Genomic DNA, 6,875 nt, shown 5'->3' on the forward strand with positions numbered 1-6,875 from the left:
GCTTTATCAAACTGATGTTGCTGTCTGGGACTGGTTAATTCTTCTTTGTTTGTGCTGATAACTTGACCCTGTGCTTAATTGATTTATTGATGCCACTGGCTGGATATTTTGGTATACATGAACTCTGAATTATGCTTGCAGTGATGGTGATTGTGCTAAATTTCTATATTTAAGTTGTTGATGCCGCTAAGTCTTGTTTCGACTCGTTATTCATTGTTTAATTCAGTGATGCCTAGTTGTCTGAATCCATCGTATTTACTTATGATTGATTGATTGATTTCAATAAAGGAGGGCTACCTAAACCTATTCATTTGATACATCATTGCTGGTTTGGTGCTCTGTTTTAAGCCATTATTTTGTTCAATGTTCAAAGCATGTATGCTGTATGGTGCTTAATTGGTCATGGCTTAGTTCCTTATTATTGCTGATTTGATTGCCTATTCTGCTGTATGTTAGTTCATTTGCTTCCTCCCTATGAATTTACACATGGTTTTAGTGTTCTTAATTGTCATGAATTCATAGGACATCTGAATTGATTGATTGAGTTTGGGAACTAGCAAATTTCACGCGATGCCAATCTAAGCTTTTCAAATTTGCTTTATGGTGCCTGATTTGTTTGAATTCTTATTCTTCATGCTGCCTGACACTTACGGAATTCATATGGCTTGTTGATTCTGCTGTTTAATTTTCTGGGACCGTTCCTTTTACTACCGGAATGCTACCCAATTTTTCTGAAAACTGTTTTACTTAACTTCCACTCATGAATTGACTTTAGTACTTTTGACTTGTGATTTCTTTGGATTAACCCAAAGCCAATTCATGGGATAATGGGTTCGCATTCCTGTTCCTTTTGGTTCCCTTTCTACTTAACATGCCTTGTTGATGATTCTATTTCCTTTTGTGCTTCTTTCATTACATGTTCTATCATCAATAATCTGCATTATATGCTTGAATGTGCGATTGCTTGTTCTTAACCCTTTTGAACTTCTTTTAATTAGGAACTACATTACCATGCCACTAATTCTAACTTACTTCTCTAACTTTTAACTAAATTGACTTTTTCACATTTCTTTTTCATTTTCACCCTTTTTCAAACTATCTCTTTCAATCCCTTTCAAGGCATGTTAATTGTTGTTTCTTAACAGACAAGCATTATAGATTTCATTGTATAAATTCTTGGATTGTGATTTCTGATTGATTTCTTTAAATCATACACTTCATGATTTAGCTTTCACTCCTTTGTTGCCTATCTGATTCACAAAAACTTGCCTCTCAACAAATTTCCTTCCGGCAAGTGCACCGGATTGTCGTCAAATAAAAACTCACTGTACAGTGAGGTCGAATCCCACAAGGATTGGTAGATTGATCAACGTTATGTGGAGAATTATACTAGTTGAGCGAAATTGAAATTGAAATTTGGAATTTCAGAAAGTAAATTGGTGGGAAGCTTAAATTGCAAGAAAGTAAATGAACAGAAACTAAATTGCTGAAATTAAATGACAGAAGCTTAAATTGCAAGAAAGTAAAGGGGAATGGGAATTAAGCATGAAATTAGAGACAGAATGTAAATAGAATGGGTAGATCGGAAATGGGGGTTCATTTGGTTTCAAGAGATATTGAATTCTCCGGATCAAATCATTTTCATCTCTTCCTCAATCAATGCTTTCATTGACATTGTTTGGCAATCTTAGATGATTGCATCCCAATGTCTTGGCTCACCAATCTCTCTAAGCATGAACAATTGCCAAATGTCTTGATTTAATTGCTCATGGGAAGAGTTAAAGTTCGGCCACTGACTATACTATACAAATTTATAGATTAAAGTATTGGTAGAATTTCATGTCACTATATGATGCGCATAAACTTGTTATGCCACGATTTTAGGAAATTGCACGATCGGCAAAATTCCTTCCGGCAAGTGCACCGGTTATCGTCAAGTAAAAACTCACAATAGAGTGAGGTCGAATCCCACAAGGATTGGTTGAATGAGCAATTCGGATTAGAAGTGTGTTCTAGTTGAGCAGAATCAAGATTTAGATGAGAATTGCGGAATGTAAAATTGGCGGGAAAAGTAAATGACAAGAAATTGAAATGGCGGAATCTTAAATTGCATGAATTAAAGAGCAGAAGCTAAATTGCTGAAATTAAAAGGGAATGGGGGTGATTGCATGAATTTAGTTGCAGAATGTAAAGAGAAAGTGGAAATCAGAAATGGGGAATTCATTGGGTTATAGGAGATATTGAGATCTCCGAATCAAAACATGTTTATCTCTTCCTCAACCAATGCGTTCATTAAATTTTGCTTGGCAATCTTATATGATTGGATCCCAATCCCTTGGCTCACCAATTCTCTCTAAAAACAAACAAATTCCCAATCCCTTGGTTTAAATGTTCATAAGAAGAGATGATGCTCGATCACTGATTATACCACACAGCTTCATGAACCACAATTTGGTAGGATTACATGTCACAATATCCATCCAAACCCCAATCCAATTCACTGTGAGAAAGCTTCTCTAGCATGAATCCTCCATTCCTTTCCCAAGGTTCCGAAGGATTCCAATTATGGGTAGTTTCTTTCCCAAGACAACTACCCAATGGAATTAGATCGAGAAGCTTTCTAACAAAATTCAAGAGAAAAGATTGAAGAAGAAAATAAACTATTATTGATTCATTGAATTACAATAGAGCTCCCTAACCCAATGAAAGGGGTTTAGTGAGTCATAGCTCTGAATTCAATTACAAAGATATGAAAACTAGCCAAATGAAAAAGTAAAAGTCCCCCTCAGGGGCTGGATTCCCCTTCAATCCCCCCAGTTAAATGCAGAAACTAAGGCCTTTAAATAGGCTCCCTAAATTACAAAATGAAAATAAAATTCAAAGTAAATTACAATCAAATGAAAATAAACTATTCTAGATGATTCTTGTGGCCTTGATTTGGTGTTGTTGATGGGCCTTGCTTGCTTGAAGGGTAGAGTGACATAATTGATCCAAAAAGGATAATGATCCATTAAACTACACTCAAACGTTGCACCCCCCTTTCTTGAGTCGTCACTTTGTTCTCTTGTCAACCTTGCCAATTTGATGCCAAATATAGACAATTATACCTCGTTGGAAAGCTATGGATGTCAGCTTTCTAACGCAACTAGAAGCACCTCAATTGGATCTCTACAACTCGAGTTATACTCCATGGAAGGTGAAGAGGTCAGCTGGCCTGATTGCATGTTGGTACTATGCTCTTCTATGCACATTACGGGGCTGTTTTCTCCCTCAATTTTTAGTATCCACCATGCATGCCATATATGCTTGGAAAGCTCTAGATGTCTTCTTTCCAATGCATTTTGAATCACCTCATTTGGAGTTTTGTAGCTCAAGTTATTTATGTTTGAAGAAGGCATGGTCAAGCTGTTCCATATAACACGTTTAAGCTCCAGTTTAAGCTTAAACTGGAGCTTAAATGCTGGCACTCCCTGGAGGCACAAGCTCGAGCACGTTTAAGCTTCAGTTTAAGGTTAAACTGAAGCTTAAACGTGGAAATGGAAGAAGGCAACCCTGGAGTGTGGAATTGTCGAACACGTTTAAGCTTCAGTTTAAGGTTAAACTGAAGCTTAAACGTGGAAATGGAGGAAAGCCATCCTGGTTCATTTCTCAATTCTGGCGTTTAACCTCCAGTTTAAGGTTAAACTGGAGGTTAAACGTGGAAATGCTTCCTTGGTGAAATTCTTATTCTGGCGTTTAACTTCCAGTTTAAGGTTAAACTGGAGGTTAAACGCCAGTTCCAGCATTTCTTAGCCTTCATGATTCTGGCGTTTAAGCTCCAGTTTAGGCTTAAACTGGATCTTAAACTCCACATGTGATATTCAAGCTTCCTTTATTGATTTTGTTGCTTCCTTGCCTAGCCTCTTCTTCCCTGAAATCATCCAAACAATTGCATCAAAGTCTTGCAAAAATTCATGAGAATTCTTCCATTCATAGCTTTCAAGGAATATAACTAAAAACTCATGGAATTTGCATCAAAATCTTCATGTTGAATGATTTAAGACAAGCATGACTATTTGGCCCAAAATGATTACTTAAGGCTCAAGAAAATGCATAAAACAACTAAAAATAAAAGAAAAAGGCTAGTGAAACTAGCCTAAGATGCCTTGGCATCACAACACCAAACTTAATCCTTGCTTGTCCCCAAGCAAGTTCTGAATTATTGAGAAGAAAGAATGAAACAGAAAGTAAATTCATTAGCCATATCAGTAAGTAATTGACATTGATTAATGGGGTGTTCATGCAGAAAGTTGTTGCAGCATCACTTTATTGTTTCTTAGGTAAGAATGTCACTTTTTATGTTTCCACTAAAACACTGCTTATGGCCTCTTGTTATTCACATATCCTTGGCAAGTTTCTTTTCTTTGTTTTTCTTTTTCTTTGAGCTTATTTGCTCCTTGTTGCTCAGTGTCATGTGTTGCACAAGCCTTTGGCATTTTCTTTTTCTTATCAGTGCACTACACATATCCACTACAGGCATTTTAGTCCACATTTCTTCTTGAGATATTGGTACCCAGCACCTCTTTGTGTGACTAAATGTTTTGTATTTAGGTTGCTCTTGATAATGGACTTTTGGTTGATAATCCCGGGTTAGTTAACCCAAGTTACCAAGTGTTGAAACACTCCTCCGAACTTATTCATCCAAGCATATCCTTAATACATAAACACCACAGGCATTTGTCTCAGAAGTTCAAACCATTGGTGCCTAGCTTATTTTCTCAATTTTTTTTTTTTTGCTTTTTGGTTGCCCTTTTTCAGTGGCTTTTTCTTCTTCTTCTTCTTTCTTTTTCATGACCAAAGACATTTATTCATCAAGATCCATAGACAGCATCCTAATTTCCACTAAAAGTGACAATTCTAACTTTATTTCTTAGTGAGCTGACTATTCAATCAAACATGCATACCACCACTTAATCTTATTTGATTTCTTACTAAATGGAATTGAGTTACTTTTGTTCAAACATTTCTTTTATTTTTTGAAACAGAACAAGCATGGCAAGCATACATTTAAGCAAGTGAAGTTTATCCATACACTTAGACTATCACTTATTTGGAAATTAAAGAAACAGACAAACAAAAACTGCAATGACTCAAACTTAAAGCAGGGGTGCATGCAAACTTCCAATATCAGCAATTCAAAGTACAAGCAATTAAGTGACAATACAACCTTTTAGCATCTTCTTTGTTGTTCATCATCCTTCCTAGCCTTGGTGCTCTCTTTGATGATGATGTATATTCCTTCCATGAGATTGATTGTCTTCCTGCAAAGCTATTAGAAGTTGCTTGTTCCCCAAGCACTTTGAGAATTGGTTAGCATGCATGTATGTTTGTAGGCCTCTGAACTTAGATTGGTGTGTGAACACCAAACTTAGTTCCTTGCCATATGCAGCAATTTGGATCATATGCAGAAAACCTCATGTGCTTTTATTAAGAAAATAACTATGAACTAGAAAAAGAAACTATGAACTAGAAATTAAACTATTGTTTAAGTAGTTTCCCTGATTGGTTGGAGCTAGTGACTAGTCATGCTGAGGTAGAAATGTGCTTTTAATGAAGTTTTTGGTGGAACACCAAACTTAGAATCTCACATTCACCCTTGAATTGTTTTGGTGTGCAACACCAAACTTAGCTCCTTGCAATACAGATAAATCTACTTAACTCTTTTATTGAAATAACTAGAAAAGAAAAACTACCTTTGGTTGGGTTGCCTCCCAACAAACGCTTGTTTACTGTCATTAGCTTGACATGCTGTTCCTGACTTTCTTCCTCTTCCTCCAGTTTGTTAAGAGGAATGACTTCAAGTGGATAAAGGAGCTAGTTAGTGCCCCTTGTTGTGAATGCCTCTTTCCAGCAAGCTTTCCCTTGTGATTGGCTTGAGTGAACTTGCTTGTTGGCTCAGGAGTTGGATTGTTCTTCGACCTTCTCTTCTTCATGGATATGGTCCTTTGTTTCTCGGTCACAATCCTCATTTTGGTGCTTGTTTCTACTGCCTTCACATCCTTGATCTCAGAACTTGGTTGTTGTTGGACCGTTGGAGTATCCTGTTCATCAAAAGCTTCCTGAATTTGTGGTTCAATGAACCCTTCCTCTTTGCAACTCTCTGTTTCATTGGAGTGTGATCTCCCTTGATTGACTTTCTCCCTTTCTTGTTCTTCTGATTCCTCCCTTGGGTTTGCCATGGTATCACTAGAAGAATTGTGGGTAGGGATTTGCTTTGATAGATATCCAATTTGTGCTTCTAGCTTTTGAATGGCAGCACCATGATTTTGTAAGTTGGATATCACTTCTTCCTTAAAGCCTTTCAGATCAGCCACATCTCTGCCCATAGTTGCAATCATTCCTTCTATCCTGGTTAACTGATCATGAAGTGATTGGTTCGGATTGGGTTGATGAGGTTGATTATCTTGGCTGTGATATGGTGGCTGGGAGTATGTGTTTTGTGTGGGCTGATAGAGTCTTTGGTTGGAGTGTTGGTAGTGGTATGACTCTTGTGTGTAGTGGAATGAGTCTTGTGGATAGTGAAATGAATTGTATGAATTTGAGAAGGAATTTTGTGCTGAGAAATGCTCAAGTGATGAAGAATTTGGATATGTAAAACTAGGAGGTGAGGTTGGATAATTCAGAGGTGATGGCTCTTGATGAATGGGGTGTGAATAAGTGAAATCTCTTTGGTTTTGATCTTCCCAGCCACAACTTGAGTAGTGATCAAATTCACCAAAACATGGACCATTTTGTGGCTCTGGGAAGTACCCCGTTTCCTGTTCCTGATACTCCCACCCACCATGAGCATAATAACATGAATCATTCTGTGGTGGTGGAGAGTTTCTCATGAATTT

This window comes from Arachis hypogaea, chromosome 18, assembly GCF_003086295.3.
Source record: "Arachis hypogaea cultivar Tifrunner chromosome 18, arahy.Tifrunner.gnm2.J5K5, whole genome shotgun sequence".
Lineage (NCBI taxonomy): Eukaryota > Viridiplantae > Streptophyta > Magnoliopsida > Fabales > Fabaceae > Arachis > Arachis hypogaea.